This window comes from Dipodomys ordii, unplaced genomic scaffold (assembly GCF_000151885.1).
Source record: "Dipodomys ordii isolate 6190 unplaced genomic scaffold, Dord_2.0 Scaffold8, whole genome shotgun sequence".
In the NCBI taxonomy this organism is placed as follows: Eukaryota; Metazoa; Chordata; class Mammalia; order Rodentia; family Heteromyidae; genus Dipodomys; species Dipodomys ordii.
Genome location: NW_012267224.1, coordinates 24,288,064 through 24,303,867, shown reverse-complemented (window position 1 = coordinate 24,303,867; position 15,804 = coordinate 24,288,064). Strand labels below are relative to the sequence as shown.

Genomic DNA, 15,804 nt, shown 5'->3' with positions numbered 1-15,804 from the left:
ATGATGTGAAATGCATGAAATATTAGAAAAACAAGTACAGCACAAGAGGGTTCTTCCTCTTCGTTAACTCCTTACTTTCTTTTGTGTTGCAATTAGTCCAGAGGGAGAAGAAATCAGAAGGGGCAAACATTTCTCCCATTACAAAATATGTAATGCAAAATCTCTTTAATTTGGGGCTTATTTGGCTAAGTAACTCTGGGTGGAGTTCACTAGAAAATGGCACAAAGTGCATCTTTCTCTGTATGTTTGTGGGTTTTTTGTTTTGTTTTGTTTTTGTGCTGGGGCTTGAACTCAAGACTAGCATTCTACCTCTTGAGTCATAGCACCACTTCTGGATTATGTATGAGTTGTTTATTGGAAATGAGAATCTCACAGGCTTTCCTGCCTGGGCTGGCTTTGAACTGCTGTCCTGAGATTTCAGCTTCCCGAATATCTAGGATTACAAGCATAAGCTACCAATGCTTGGTGTACCTACCAGTACTTGGTAGGTGAATGTATTCAAGTTACCCACCTACATGAATCAAACAAGAGTTTTAGGCTCACACAGTCCTAGGACCCGTGGGAAAGATCCTCTGGGGAGTCCTTTGGCAGGTATGGGCTTCATTGCATTGATCCTCCAGGGTACTCTGCTGACCTGGTGGCCAGGGCTGGTTGAGTGCAATTGGCTTTGCTGGATGGATCTCTGTGCTCATTAGGAGGGCACACATGCTGGCTTCTGCTGATGCTTGGAGATCTTAGGGCAGCCTTTTCTTAGAAATCATTCCAAATTCCAGGTTCTACTTTAGACTCAAGAATAGGTCATGACTTAGCTTGGGTCAGGTTAAGGTCTTGAGTGGCGACCGTATACTTAGGCCAATTCTAGGAAATGGAAGTAAGCCAATACAAGAGTATGCTGTGGGTTATGGAAGTCAGTACATGGGACACCAGCACCTTGATTCTGCTGAAACCATCTTAACAGCATAGGAAGCTCCTTTCAGAATTGTCTGCTCAGGAGCTAGGTATAACGGCCCATGACTGTAATCCCAGTACTCAGGAGACTGAGGCAGGAGGACCATGGGTTTATGGCCAGCCAGGGAGACCTGTGTCAAAAAAAATTGTGTGCTTGAAGAACTGGAGATGGAAAGGTTTACACGTACCTCAACTTGTCCCCTGTCTCCTGAAGGTTTTATATTACTCTGATATAACCCTCACAACAAAGAATCACAGCCTGGTTGGCTTAAATAACACAAATTGATTTTCTCAGTTGTGGAGCTTAGAAGGTTAAGGTCAAGATGTTTGGTTCCTTGTGGGAAAGAAATTTTAAATGAAAAAAAATCTCATCACAAGCATTCTTGTCTCATTTTACTGTGCCATGTTTGTTTTCTTGGTACTTATAAACATACATATTCCCCCCAGCCCAGATCTCTTTCCCCAAATTGCTGTTATAAAACTATATTGTGCTGAGTGGATGCATTCATACACACTGACACAGATCTGGAGTCTGAAGTAGATAAAGCAGCTGTGTCTGAGAAATACATTCACAGCTGCAGAAGCCATGACAGACAGGTAGGAACTGTGTGTGTGTGTGTGTGTGTGTGTGTGTGTGTGTGTAAGAGAAAGAGAGAGAGAGAGAGAGAGAGACAGAGACAGAGACAGAGAGACAGAGAGAGAGGGGAGAGAGAGGGAAAATGATTTTAATCACAAACAAAAAATGTCCAGTGAGTTGTGGAAGAATTCTGGTTTCCACATCATCCTATAGAAAAATTTATGAGAGTTTGGGGGAAAAAGTTATAAAAGTTGATTGTAAAAATAAACAGAGTATCAAAGTTCTAAAACCAGAACTCATTTTGTGCAAGGAACATAAGGAAAGACTATCATGTAGTTTTTTTTTCTTCCAAATAAAGAAAAGTGTTGCTTCAGGGCTGCATATTTTTATTGGCGTACATCAGAATGATCTTGTTCCTTTGGAGTAAAAGTAGTGCTTGCCAATTTCCAACTGATAAAAAACTTAACACCTAAGTAAACTAGGCAAAAGCTTCTTATTTATTTATTTTTAAAAAGACCAGGTGCTAGTGGATCTGAGGATCTAGGTTCAAAGCCAGCTCGGTCAGTAAAGTCTGTGAGATTTTTATCTGCAATTAACCACCAGAGAAATCAGAAGTGAAGCTGTGGCTCAAAGTGGTAGAACTCTAGCCTTAAGCAAAAAGATCTCAGGAACAGCGCCCAGGACCCAGACTCTGAGTTCAAGCCCCAAGACTGACAAAAAAAATAAAAAGGTGGGGACAGAGGGAATTAATTCCTCTCAAGACCACTCTTTGGCTTGCCAGTAACAGCCATTTCAGAATCACTTGGCCTCTGTGTGCATACTCCTGTTTCTCCTTTTCTTTTAATGACACCAGCCCTTTGGGATTATGACATCATTTAACTTTAATTTCCTTCCAAAAGTCTCTATCTCGGAGCATAGTTTCATTTGGGGTTAGGGCTTTAAATTATGAATGTTGGGGGCCCAGACTCCATCAGCCATAGTTGCCTGTGATGAAGTTAAAGATGAAGAGCAAACTCATCTGTGTTAAAGTGAATGGAAAGTCAGATTGACATGAATTCAGAGGCGAGAAGGAAAGAATGTGGGTTGGGTGGCACATGATTTTGTTTTCACACTTCAGTTTTTTCAGTTTGAAGCTGGACCATAATATCTTTCCATCTAAAAATCATCCAGCTCGTTACCTTTCCCCATTTTTGTTTTTGTTTGTTCGTTTGTTTTTGTACGTGTATGTGTGCCAGTCCTGGGGCTTGAATTCAAGGCCTGGATGCTGTCCCTGAGCTTTTCTGCTCAAGGCTGACACTCTACCCACTTAAGCTACAGCCCTTTTTCCAGTTTTCTGGTAGTTAATTGTAAATAATAGTCTCATGAACTTTCCTGCCTGAATTGGCTTCAAACTGTGACTCTCAGATTTTAGTTCCCAGAGTAGCTGGGATTTACAGACTTGAGCCACCAGCGCCCAGCCTTCCTGTGTTTATCTGTCTGTGTTGGTCTCTCTTCTCTGGGATAGATCATCTTCAAGTAGGATGATCTCTCACCAGATCCCAAACAAAGATTTTATTACAAACCATTTATTCAGGAGAGGATTCCTGCCAACAGCTATAAGGAAGTGAGGAAGTGGGGCTAGAAAAGGAGGGAAGGAAATAAAGGGTGCCTTTATGAGTAGATCATCCCTGGGGCCAACTGGCCCTCAGTCCTGCTGGTGCATGGGGAATGCTTCCGAGATGTCCTACCCAAGGAGCAAGGAAACTGGAGCATTTACCCTGCACTTCTCATCCAGCACTATGTGGTTGTAGTACCTTGGGGGTGTGACTTGTCAAATATTTTTTTTCTGGCCTGCTACCTGGAGGAGGAGAAAGAAGGAGGAACCAAGTAACTACTAGTAGGAAGAGAGAGATTCATTTTATTTAAAAAAAAGGTATCCTGCAGCTCTAGTAGTTTCTGTTTTCATTTACTTTGCTGTCACTACTTTAAAGATACTCTGTAATTTAGAGTCAACATTAATGTTGATTCTTGACTAAGTTTAAATTGATGTAGATTTCATATTCTTTTACTCTCCATGTCCTTTGCAGTCTGCAAGTCCAAAGGTATGTATTGCATACCAAGATCTGAAAACCTACATCAGAGTATGAAGTAAAGGGGAAATGATGAAATAGCTACAGCGTAACAGGCCGCAGCTGTCAAGTAAGAATGATGACACAAATTTCAAGGAAAGCTGAAAAACCCAAGCATGAGAAGTTACTTACTAACAGTGGTCAAGATCACAACCTCTGGAGTCACAGAACATAAGTTCGAATCAAATTTTACCAAGTATTAACTATATAACTGTAAGCAATTAAATAAATAAATAAATATTTTTTGTGCCATTCCTGGGGCTTGAACTCAGGGCCTGAGCTTTTCAAAATTTATTTTAAATTTATTTTTTATTTTTTCTTTAGGCTACTCCTGAGAAGCTAGGATTACAGGCATGAGCCACCTACTCTTGGCTATTATCTTTTTTCTTTTCTTTTGCCAGTTGTGGGGCTTGAACTCAGGGCCTAGGCACTGTCTCTGGGCTTCTTTTTTTCCCTTTTAATTGTTTATTATAATCGGAGTTTTCTTTTCTTTTTAAATTTTATTTTTCATTGAAAAGGTGATGTGTTGCGGGGTTACAGGTAAGACAATAAGTACATTTTTTTTATAAACCTATTTTTTATTGTGAACATACTGTACAGAGGGGTTACAATTACATGGGCAAGATAATGAGTACATTTCTTATCAAGCATTGTAGCCTCCTCCTTTGTTTCCCCTTCCCATCTCTTTGAATCCTCCCCTGTCCTCCCCACCAAAGTTGTAAAGTTTGGTTTTTGACATACCGACTTGTACATCTTAATGTTGCAATGGGTCCTCCTGTATCCCTGTTTTAACGATTTGTTTTTTCCCTTCCCCTCCATATATACCAACATCAAATACAAGTGAAAGCAGGGGTTATACCATGGGGGAGGGACATACAAAGCAAGTACATTTATTTTTAATCATCATATTTTTAATCATTCATATCCCACATAGTGTCAAGTATTAATGTTACTGTGTTTTATTCATTGTTCTGTCTCTGTGATTCCCTTTCCCTTCCACATATAGCGTTGTCTATTATGCAAAACAGGAGGTACAAAAAACTAAATGAAGAAAGAAAAAGAATCTGAGTTTCTTTTGCTCAAGGCTAGCACTCTACCACTTGAGTCACAGCGCCACTTCCTGCCTTTTCTGTTTATTTGGTACTGAGGAATTGAACCCAGGGCTTCATGCATGCTAGGCACTCTACCACTCAGCCACCTTCCTAGCCCCCATCCATTTTTCTGATGATCAATGTTTAGTAAACATCAGTTATAATGGGGAGACTTCCACACGTGTATACAGTGTATCCCCATCAATGTCCCCTCCCATTACTCTCCCCATTCAAATCCTTTTTAAGTCAGTTTCAATAGGTTTCATAGTTCTATTATCTAAAATACCTGGATCATGTTGATTTTTTCCCCAGTTATTTATTATCTTCCTGTCCTCACAGAATAAAAATACCTTGAGGACAAAGCCCAGTCCGGAACTTCAGGCCTGTGACAGTTCATGGCATTTGGAGAACACTCCCATTTTGGTGAGTCAGGAGAGCAATGAAGTGCCACTACTCCCCTGGGAGGATGACTTAGATCTGAAGCTGTTTCTCCATTTGCTGGTTGGATGTCATTAGGCAAGTCATGTTACTTGTCTCTGCCTCACTTTCATGGCATCTAAAATAGAGATTCTGATGACTTATACTGCATAGAAGTGTGTGTGTGTGTGTGTGTGTGTGTGTGTGTGTACTAGAACTTGAACTCTGGGCCTGGTCGCTGTCCCTGAGATCTTTTGCTCAAGGCTAGCGCCACTTCTGGCTTCTTCTTCTTCTTTTTTTTTGGTAATTAATTGGAGATACGAGTCTCACAGACTGTCCTGTTCCAGGTGGCTTCTAGCCGGGGTCCTCCGATCTCAGCCTCCTGAGTGGCTGGGAGTGCAGTTGTGAGACAGTGGCCCTGGCATTCATGTGATTTTTAAATACAGGTACCTAGGACAGTGCCCGGCACACGAGGAGTCTTACACGAACGCTTTCTACAATTCAGGAGCAGAAAATACCTGAGTAGCTCGCACGGTCCTGTCCTCTGCCCAGGTGCTTCAGCTTGCCAGCGTTCCCCGGTTACTCTCAGGGTAGAACGCTGGTATCCCTCGGGGTTCCGTGTCGCCCGGGGCCCCGCTGTCACCGGCGGGGCGGGCGGGGCCACGCTCAGCGGGAGGGAAGGAGCAGTTTCGGGTTCCCACAGGGGGCTCGGCCCCGCGGGTCGATGGCCCTGCGATGGGAAGCCGGGACTTCGGGAGCCTCAACGCCACGTCCGAGGAACAAACGGGACGCTTCCTGAAACTCTGGGAGAAGGAGCCTCAGCGCGCTCCCGACCTACTTTGGTAACCGCAGCGGCTGGGCGGAGCGATCGGGCGGGGCTGGTCGTTCAGGGGCGGGGCAGACCGCTAGGGGGCGTGGCTGATCGATGGGGGTGGAGCGAAGCAATCAGGCGGAGCTGGTCGCTGGGGGGCGGGGCAGAGCCTTAAGGGGCGTGACAGAGCTCTAGGGGGCGTGGTTTATCGGTCGGGGGCGGAGCGCTCGGGGACGGGGCCGACGCTGCTCTCTCTCGGCGGAGCGCAGAGCCAGTCAGACCTCTCACTGGCCGCGGCTCGGCGCAGCGGCGCGCTCCAGCTCAGGTAAGGCGCTGCAGGCGCCGCTGGGGCTGCTGGAGTGACGGGACTCCGGGCGGGGGCGAGTCGGGTCGCGGGGCTGGCGCGGATTCAGGTGGCTTCCGCCTGCCGAGGGATGGACCATCATGGAACGGGGCTAGCTTTCTTACCTTTCACGTCGCGGCTGCGCGGGCGCGGGGCGCCGGGGCCAGGTGAGAGACCGGTCCCTCAGGTCCAGGAAGACGGGGCAGGTGCGCGCCCCCGCGCGGACACGCCTTCCGGCCGGCGGCCGCGTGCCGGCCTCCGGGGCTCCAACTCGGAGTTCTAGTCGGGAACACCCGCCCCGCTCCTTTCTTCCTGGCGTCTCTGGGCCGAAGCCACCGGCGTCGGGTTGCCCCAGCTCAGGGGCAGGGTCGATTCCTCCTCTCGGGATTGAAGCTTGGAGGAATCCGGGAAGGTGTTCCCCGGGGGCACGTGTCAGTGCCCCACTCCACCAAGTTCATCTCCCCCCTCCCCCCCACTCCTTTCTGGGACTTTAGACTTGGATCTTGAAAGCAGAGACTCTGGGAGTATCAGGAAAAGCTCAGCCCCCTTCACCCAGGAGTGTACACTTGGGTACTGAATTTCCTCTGCCCTTTTATTTTTATGGATCACAGACTTGCATCTGTGTGCCAGGCGTAGGAACAGTCTCACCTCCTGTCATTCTTTGCAGAGTGGCGTGTTTGGTCCAGGAGCTGATCTTAGTGTTAAGTGGGAACCGCAGGATGGCTGGTGGTAAAGTAGGTTCGAAGGCTGTCCAACATAGTTATACATTTTGCACATATTTTTCCAGTGAGAGCCTATTTTCCGGTTAAGAAATTCTGACAGTTTACTACCTTCTTGATGATTCTTTTCTGCAGAGCTGGGAAGGAGGAAAGAACAAGAAAAAGCACCAACACAGCAGGTCTCCTCAATAATTTTTGGGATTTAACAGATTAGTTTTTATGACAGTAATAGGTAGCTCTATAGTCCTCAAGTATAGTGTGGAATACCATATTTATGTGGGGAAAAGTATGGCTCTCAGGAGACTGAGACAGAAGATGAGTTTGAGGCTAGCCTAGACTACATAGTGAGTCCTGGCAGAAAAAGGAAAAAAAGAAAAAAAAATCAAAGTTAAATTAACAGTAAAAAGGGAAAAATAAGGGTAATTTTCTACCTTAAATATTTGACAGTATTTTAAAATTACGTTTTCAATGTTTACAAAGACGCTTTCCCCCATACTCCAGTATTATTACTCTTGTCTACTCAGGATGCTTACGGTAGAGTGTTTATGTTACTGAGCTTCATTCTTCTTACCTGGGTGTGTATGTTCCGGTTCGTGTATTGTACAAGATAATTGTAAACACATGCAAATCAGTGTTGTGCTGTAATTGGCAAAACCTTTGCCCTACATACATCCTTAGCCTAAAATTTTTAATCTTCCCAAATAGGAGAAAATATAGAATGTTAATGTATACTGTAGCATTTTCATGATATTTATCTACTTCACTCTATATGGAAGTGGTCTTTTTTTCTCAGTACTTGGCTACTCAAGGGTAGGGGCTGTATTTTATTGAACTATAGTAAATCTCAGAGAATGGCAACCTTTACTCCTTGCAGAGACCTTTGAAGGGGAAGTTGGATGGATTGTGGGCAGTGACTGACCTACTTTGTTGCTTGGAGAATTACTGGCCTCATTGCCTTCCTACAGGCACACAGGGTGCTAAGAACCTTGTCCTTGGGCCTGTAACACGACTGCATACAGGTTCTTCCAGGATGACCCTATTGGTGGTCTTCTAGCTCCCTTGCTCCCTGGAGAAGAGCCTGTTGTTCAGTCAGGGAGCTTTGGTCCACAGAGTGTGAAGAAGTATTGATCCTCAGCTTGTTTTTAAGTACTGAGTACTTAGTAGATGTCTGAGGATAACACTGTCAGATGGCTTGTGCAGAGCTCTTCTTATCTCTTCTTGTCCAGCCTACAGTAGGCAATGTAGAAAAACTGAAGCTGAGCAGGCGTCAGCAGTCTTGGGAGCCAGCTGTTTTTGCCGAATTAGGGTCATAGATTGGTATTAAAGTCTATTAGAAGTGAAGTTGGCTAATGGTCACTGGCAGTTGTAAAATTAACCTGTTCCATGTGATTATGTCATTAGAAGAGCATTGTTGAAAATAGCACCAAAAAATAACCTAGAAGAGAGCCTTAGTTGTTGCTGTACCTCCAAACTTGCCTCCTTCTGGACTTGTCTTTTTATCTTTGTCCTGGCTCAGAAAGACTTTCCTTGGAATGGATTATTGCTATTAATTTTTCTACCATATTTGACCACTCAGAGCTCAGATGATCACAGGTTATATATGTGGTATAAATGTAGGCAATTTATTTTTTCTTTGGTTTAAAGGAGACAAAAATGGAATCTTTCAAAAACAAGTTGCTATTGGGGAGATAAATGAGCAAACCTATAAATATGGATGAGCAGAGAATTCAATATGGTTTTGTTTTGCTCTTTTAACTTTTATCCAGGCTATATTTCTCTGTTCTTAGAAACAATAATGCATAATTTGTTGGCGTTTATTGAGGGTAGTTGATACTTCCTGAGTTTTTCAGTTTTAAGCATTCTCTGTGGACTTCCCATTGTGGAAGAGAATGAGTTGGCTTTTTCCCTTCCACCCCCACCGTCAACACAGCTTCCCTATTTTCCTATCTTTGCAGTAGTTAGCCCAGAATATTGATGAGTGGTTAGATCAATATTACTAGCTAAGCCAAGCATGACTTTTTTGTTTTCCTTGGAATCAATAATTACTTCATATGCTCCTTTTGTTTTCTCTTCCTGTCAATTCAGTCTACAAATTTTGGCCAGTTTGTAAAAAACTGAAGTGTGTTAGGACATCTGTCAATTTTATTTTCTGTCAATTTTATTTTCTCTCAAAAGTCTTCCTGGAACCTCCTGGCTTGCTACAATCTGGAGTGGTTGCCTTTTATATGTAGGACTTAGTCTCTCTGAGGTCCTCCCTTCATTACCATAATGGGGATTTCCATCAGGTTGAGACTCCTGGTACCCATATATCTATATATCAATATCTATCTATCTTAATCTCTAGCTTGCTCCCTCTAAATCTCTATATAGATCTATAGCCCTATAGAGATATATAAATATAGAGATGGATAGATAGATATTGGTATATAGATATCTATATGTCCTTCCACTGTATTGGTGGATTCTTTCGTTTTAGTGTTCATCTTTTAAGAGCTTTGGAAAAGAGTCTTTGTGAGATCATAATTGCCTGAAAATATCTCTTTTCCACTAATTTATAGTTTGGCTGAGTATGGAATTCCAGGATGGAAAATTTGGAAAGCATTGTTCCAGTGCATTCTAGATTGTGGTATTGCTGTTGAGAAATCCAAAACTGTTCTGACTCCTCAATTTTGCCTGTAGTCATTCTATGTATGGGTTACATAACAGCTGGCTGTATTCTCTGCAGAAGTATGTTGTTTTTTTTTTTGGTCCATAATCCTTAAATTTTAGGATGCATTGTGCTGAGCTCTTTGAATCTAGAAATTTAAACCCTAAAGTTTGGAAATTTTTTCTTTCTTTTTCTTTTCTTTTTTTTTTTTTGGAGGGAGGGAGGGAAGGTGCTGGTCTTGGGACTTAAACTCAGGGCCTGGGCACCATCCCTGAGCTTTTGTACTCAAGGCTAGCATTCTATCACTTTGAGTCACAGTTCCACTTCTGGTTTTTTTTTTTTTTTTTTTGGTGCTCAATTGGAGATAAGAGTCTCATGGACTTTCCTGCCTGGGCTGGCTTTGAACCTTGACCCTTAGATCTTATTGTCCTGAGTAGCTAGGATTATAGGTGTGAATCTCTGCGCCTGGCTTGAAAAGGTTTCTTTGTCTCTTTGGCTATTCTCTTTATTTTCTCTGATGTTTCTTTTAGAAACTCTTGTTCAATATTGGATATTTTGAATTAGGTCTCTAATTTTCTTATCTTTCCTTTTTGTAATTTCTGTCCTTTTATTTCCTTAAACTACTTTCAGGGGAGATTTTCCCAGTTCTATTACTCAAGCATTCCAAATTTTAATGACTATAATCATCTTTTCAATGTTGTAAGTTAAAAGCTTTTTTCTTTGCCTTCTCCCCTTTCTCCACATTTAAAATTTTGGGTGCCAGTACTGGCTTAGATGCTGTCCCTTAGCTTTTTTGCTAAAAGATGGTGCTTTACTACTTGAGCCACATCTCCACTTTCAGTTTTTTGTCATTAATTGGAGAGAAGAGCTTTTTTGAACATTTCTTTTGGCCTGTGCTGGCTTTGAACTATGATCCTCAGATCTCAGCAACCTGAGTAACTTACCTCATTTGTTTATTAGTTTTTGTGTGTTTATGTATTTCTCTTCTTTTTGGGTAAGGATTTAATCTCCTCAGATTGTTTAATGAGTGTTTGGATGTTTTTCTTTTTCTTCCTTTGTGTGTAGATTCAGTTTGCAAAAGTTGCTCTTGACTTTTTACTGTTCAATTCTCTGTCTCTTTCATGTGAGAGGCTTTTCTCGTGTTTCAGAGGCCCTTTGTTTTCTGTTTACATTCCAGTGAGAATGGGGGATTAAAAAGCTGAAGGGATGGATGTGTTCCTTAGCCATGAACTTCAATGTAGGGTGATCTGGAGACTCCTCAGAGAAGATGTTTACAGTCTTCTTAAGGTTGAAAGAGAGCCTGGCTGCCAGTGATACAGGAACTAAGTGAAGAAGAAAATTAAGTCTCAGCCTTTAGTGTGCAAATGTTCAAGTAACCAGTCCTTCCCTGTTGTTTTCCCTAAGTCAACTGACCTGTGCCTGATATACAGAGGTAGGGTAGATGGGGAAGAAACACATGGTTTTTTGTTGTTGTTGTTGTTGTTGTTATGGGTAGAGAAGAAGCACTTGACTAAAGAGTCAAAGTCTAAAGAGACTTCCAGTCAATTCTCTTCCTTTTTCAGTCCACCCCACTAAAATGTTTTTTCTCTTCTCTTATGGCTGATATATGTGTATATATATATATTTACATATATATATATAAATATATGACTACATATGAGACTTCATATATATTATAATTTATAACATAATTATATATTATAATAGTATACGGTATATAATATTACTGTATAATACTGTATATAGTATATATAATACTATACAGTATATCGTATATATAATGTATTATATATAATACTATATATAATAGTATATAGTATATATTATACATAATATATACTATTATATATAATATATGTTGATATAGTATATAATATAGTATGTATTATTTAGTATACAGTATTATACAATATGTAATATATTATATATAGTATATACTATATATACTATAGTATATAGTATATATTAGCATATAGTATGGTAATATAAGTAATATTAATAAGTAAAATAGTATATATACTATATACTATATATACTATATTATATATATTACTATATATTACTATAGTATATACCATGTACTATAATGTGCTATATATTGTATAATACTGTGTACTATATAATATATACTATATTATATGCTATATCAACATATATATAATATATATTATAATATATATTACATATATATCACTGTCATATTATTGGACTCATAGCAGGAAGTGAGAGTAGTTTTTGTTCACTCTGCCACTAGTACCTGGAATATGGACCTCTTCACCAGTCTGCTCAAGCCTGATGATGTTCAGTAGGGCCAGTGGTTGCCACCTTCCTTGCCTTTACCCACAAGTCAATATGCTCAAATCAACCTAGGCATATGTTCTCACTAGGCCCAGTTGGGACGTCAGATTCCAACTCTAGGTGTCCTCTACCAGTTGATCACTGTTGAAACTGAGGCAAACCTAACTGGACTTAGCTTCCCAGTCATTGAGCTCTTGTTTCTTCCTATTTCTCCAATTCAGCTTGTCTGAGGAGACTCTTGCTGTCACCTTGGTCTCTGAATGTCTTGTCTTTCAGTGAGGCTCAGCTTCTGGGTCTTGTGTGATTTCAATTAGAAAGATGGACCTGGTGTCATTGGTGGTGGATTGGCCTCAGGGCAGGTGTGGTGGTTTTCTTGGCGGCCAGTGTACCACACAGTTCTTTTCCCAGCAGGATTCTCTCTTCTGGTTTTTAAGCTCCTGCCCTTCTTGGAATGTGCACCAACTTCCTGTTTCTGGTTGGGTGAGTTGAGAGGACTGAGTTCCCCTGCTCCCTGCAACTTTCCCAGCCCCAGTTTACCCGCTGAGTCACCTCAGGTTTCCTTAATACACTGTGACCTTCCAGCATTCTCTGCCCATAGCCTCACAGCTTCAGCATTCTCTATGATTACACACAGAGCAGTGTTGACAAACATCAGCCTCCACTGCACAGGAAGAATGTTGTTTCTAACTACCTTACCTGCAGCAGAGGCAAAGCTAATCCTTCTCTCTCCCAGCCCCAGTGAGGGCAGCTGTGCACTGGGAAGCTAGAAAACAGGAGTGCTGGGGCTGGCAACAGGGGAGCAGGTGCTGTGGAGACTTCATTGCTGACAGCTGGTTGATTTATTCAGCTAGAACCCAGTAGCCCTTATGAATGAATGAAATGGCTGCCATAGGCCTTCTCTTTCTTGAGGAAAATATTTGAACCATTGCACCCTCTCTCATTGTGCTGTATCATTTCCTGTCATGCCCCAAGAGTTTCACATTAGCTCTTTTTGTCTTCCTAGATGTATAGTAAACTCTCTAGGGAAAGCACAGTGCATGATAAAAACCTGATCGATGCACTGATGATGTTTTCTAGGTAATTTGGGGCACTTTACAGTTATGAAAAATACTTGGTCAGAATTATCCAAGCTGTGTTTACTACTCTAAATTCATGAAATTCTTGACTTTCATTTTATTTTGGATCTCTCTCTCTCTATATCTCTATATAACTATATATATACTATATATATCTATATATACCTATATATCTATATATATAAAACTATGGAATCAGTATAAGTTTTTCCAAGTATAGTTCTCATATTATTTAGTAATATTCTTCACCTAGACATGTATTATTATTTGGTGTGCTCTCTTTCTCTCTCTCTGAATGTGTATGTGTTGGTACTAGGCTTGAACTTGGAACTTAGGATATAGGCACCGTCCCTGAGATTTTTTGCCTAAGGCAAGTGCTCTATCATTTGAGCCACAGCTCCACTTCCAACTTTTGCTGGTTACTTTGAGATAAGCGTCTCATGGACATTCCTGGCATGGTTGTTGGAATGGTGATTCACAGACCTCAGCCTCTTGAGTAGCTAGGATTACAGGGGTGAGCTACCAGTTCCTGGCTTACTGGCATTTTTCTATCATATACTTCTTAACATAGTGTTGTGATTTCGTTGGCTTTTATGGTACTAGGGGCTACATCTTGTGCTTAAGGCCAACCGGAGACACATAACTGAGACCCTGTCTCAAAAAAACAAAAACTAAGCCAAGTGCTGGTAGTTCACAGGAGGCTGAGATCTGAAGATCGCAGTTCAAAGCCAGCCTGGGCAGAAAAGTCCCTGTGAGACTCTTCTCTCCAATTAACCACTCAAAAACCAGGAGTGTCACTGTGGCTCAAGTGGTAGAGTACTAGCCTTGAGCCCAAAGAGCTCAGGGACAGTGCCCAGGCCCTGAGTTCGAGCTCCACCGATAAAAAACAAACAAGCTCCCCTTCACAAAATTTGTAACTTCATATAGTTGCTGTTGGAAAATATGAATAATAGTGATGTTTGCAAAGAAGAAGTTAAAAATAACCCAAAAAATTCCAAAATTCCAAAGAGAATCTTTATGAACCTCTTCTCAGTCATCTCTATCATCATATGACTTAAAAGTACTCAACAACTTTCTAGACTCTAATTAATTTGAGGAACATTTTCTTGTAGCATTTTCTTTTTAAATAGTAGGTGGTATTCTGTTATGCTAATACAGTGTTGTTTTTTTTTTTTTTTGGTTCTGGTCGTGGGGCCTGAACTCTGGGCCTGGGCACTATCCCTCAGCTCTTCAGCTCAAGGCTAACATTCTACCACTTGAGCCACAGTGCCACTTCCGGCTTTTTTTCTTTTTGCTTATGTGGTGCTGAGGAATCGAACCCAGGGCCTCATGTATGCAAGGCAAGTGCTCTACCACTGAGCCACCTTCCCAGTCCCCTAATACAGTGTTTTTAAAAATTCTTAATTAATTTGCACCAAACCTGGGCCCTTGGATATGTTAGACAAGCATTTTTATTGCTGAGCTATACCCTAAGACTTCCCCTACTCCATCTAATAAAAAGTAATAGTGTGGCTAACCTTCTTCCCCACAACCTGCCCCAGATTATTTTCTTGGGGAATTTTCTCAATTGTCTATTCTGGGAGTTGGGATTCATGTATTGTAAGAAGCACTAGCCACATAAGATTATCTGAAGTTTTTATTATTTCTTTGTTTTTGTTTTGTTGGTTGTGGGGCTGGAAGTCTGGGCTTGGATGCTGTCCCTCAGCTCTTCAGCTCAAGGCAAGTGCTCTACCACTTGAGCTATAGTGCCACTTGCGGTTTTCTGGTGGTTTATTGGAGATAAGAGTTTCACGGACTTTCCTGCCAGGGCTGGCTTTGAACGGAGATCCTCAGATCTCAGCCTCCTGAGTAGCTAGGATTACAGGCGTGAGCCACCGGAGCCCGCCATTATTATTTCTTTTTGGACCTTTTAGGTCTACAGTGTTGCCTTTGTGTTAGATGAGGTCAGAAGGTCCAGCTTTTAGAATTCTTGAGGCCATAGAATGCACTCAGTAATAAGTCAGATCATACAGTTAGAAGAACCTGATAAGCCCATTTAAAGTGGCTATGCTTTTTATTTTATTTTTGTGCCACCGATGATTTGAACCAGGACCAGGACTTGCTAGGCAAGCACTTTACCAATTGAGAAATGCCTCATCTCTTTTGTTTTTATTTTGTTTTTTTCAGATAGGATCTTGCTATTTTTTTGCCCAGGTTGGCCTCAAATTCATGATCTTCCTGCTTCTATCTCCCAGGAAGTTGGGATTACAGATGTGCTTTCAACACCCAGCCAGAGGCTGTGTCCTTGTTGTATTTCATTCTATACTGTAGTGTTTCCTTCATCCTATGTTCTCTCTGTCTCTCTCTAAATATATATGTATATATACATATATATTTAATTCTAAGTGAATTAATAATCATAATAGAAGATGGAGAGGTTGTTATGGTAACTGCATAGCTTCCTTTGACCTCTGTACTTGGTCTAGGTTTATGAACTTTCCTACGAGCCAGAAAGGCATTGGTAGTCTTTGGGAAACTCCGGCCCTTCTACTCATTTCCCTGTTTCTGGGCTGTGTAAATAAGGGCTCAATAAGGAATGCAGGCAACCAACCAGTGACATTAGAGAACTTCTTGTTGGTGTGATTTCTTGATAAGAACTAGAGCAGAGGGAATTCCTGTTTATGTTTTCTTTGACATCTTTCTTGATGTTGTGTTCTAATGCTTAAAGCCTAGGGTGTATTTTTGCCCCCTCCTTCTGGCTGTATTTCTTTGTCAGCTATTAACTATGTT

The 15,804-nt window shown here is 41.6% G+C and overlaps 1 protein-coding gene across 4 annotated transcripts in view; it reads left to right on the top strand.

The window, feature by feature from the left end:
- Positions 1-5,961: 5,961 nt before the first annotated feature.
- Tec (tec protein tyrosine kinase) overlaps positions 5,962-15,804 on the top strand; it is a 95,741-nt gene continuing 85,898 nt past the window's right edge. For 2 of the 4 annotated variants that reach the window (XM_013009150.1, XM_013009147.1), the window contains exon 1: positions 6,211-6,277. The gene's annotated coding sequence lies outside the window, so the exon portion shown is untranslated. Of the gene's footprint in view, positions 5,984-6,210; positions 6,278-6,416; positions 6,463-15,804 lie in introns of those variants that run through there. The other 2 variants (XM_013009148.1, XM_013009149.1) reach the window with 2 other exon arrangements.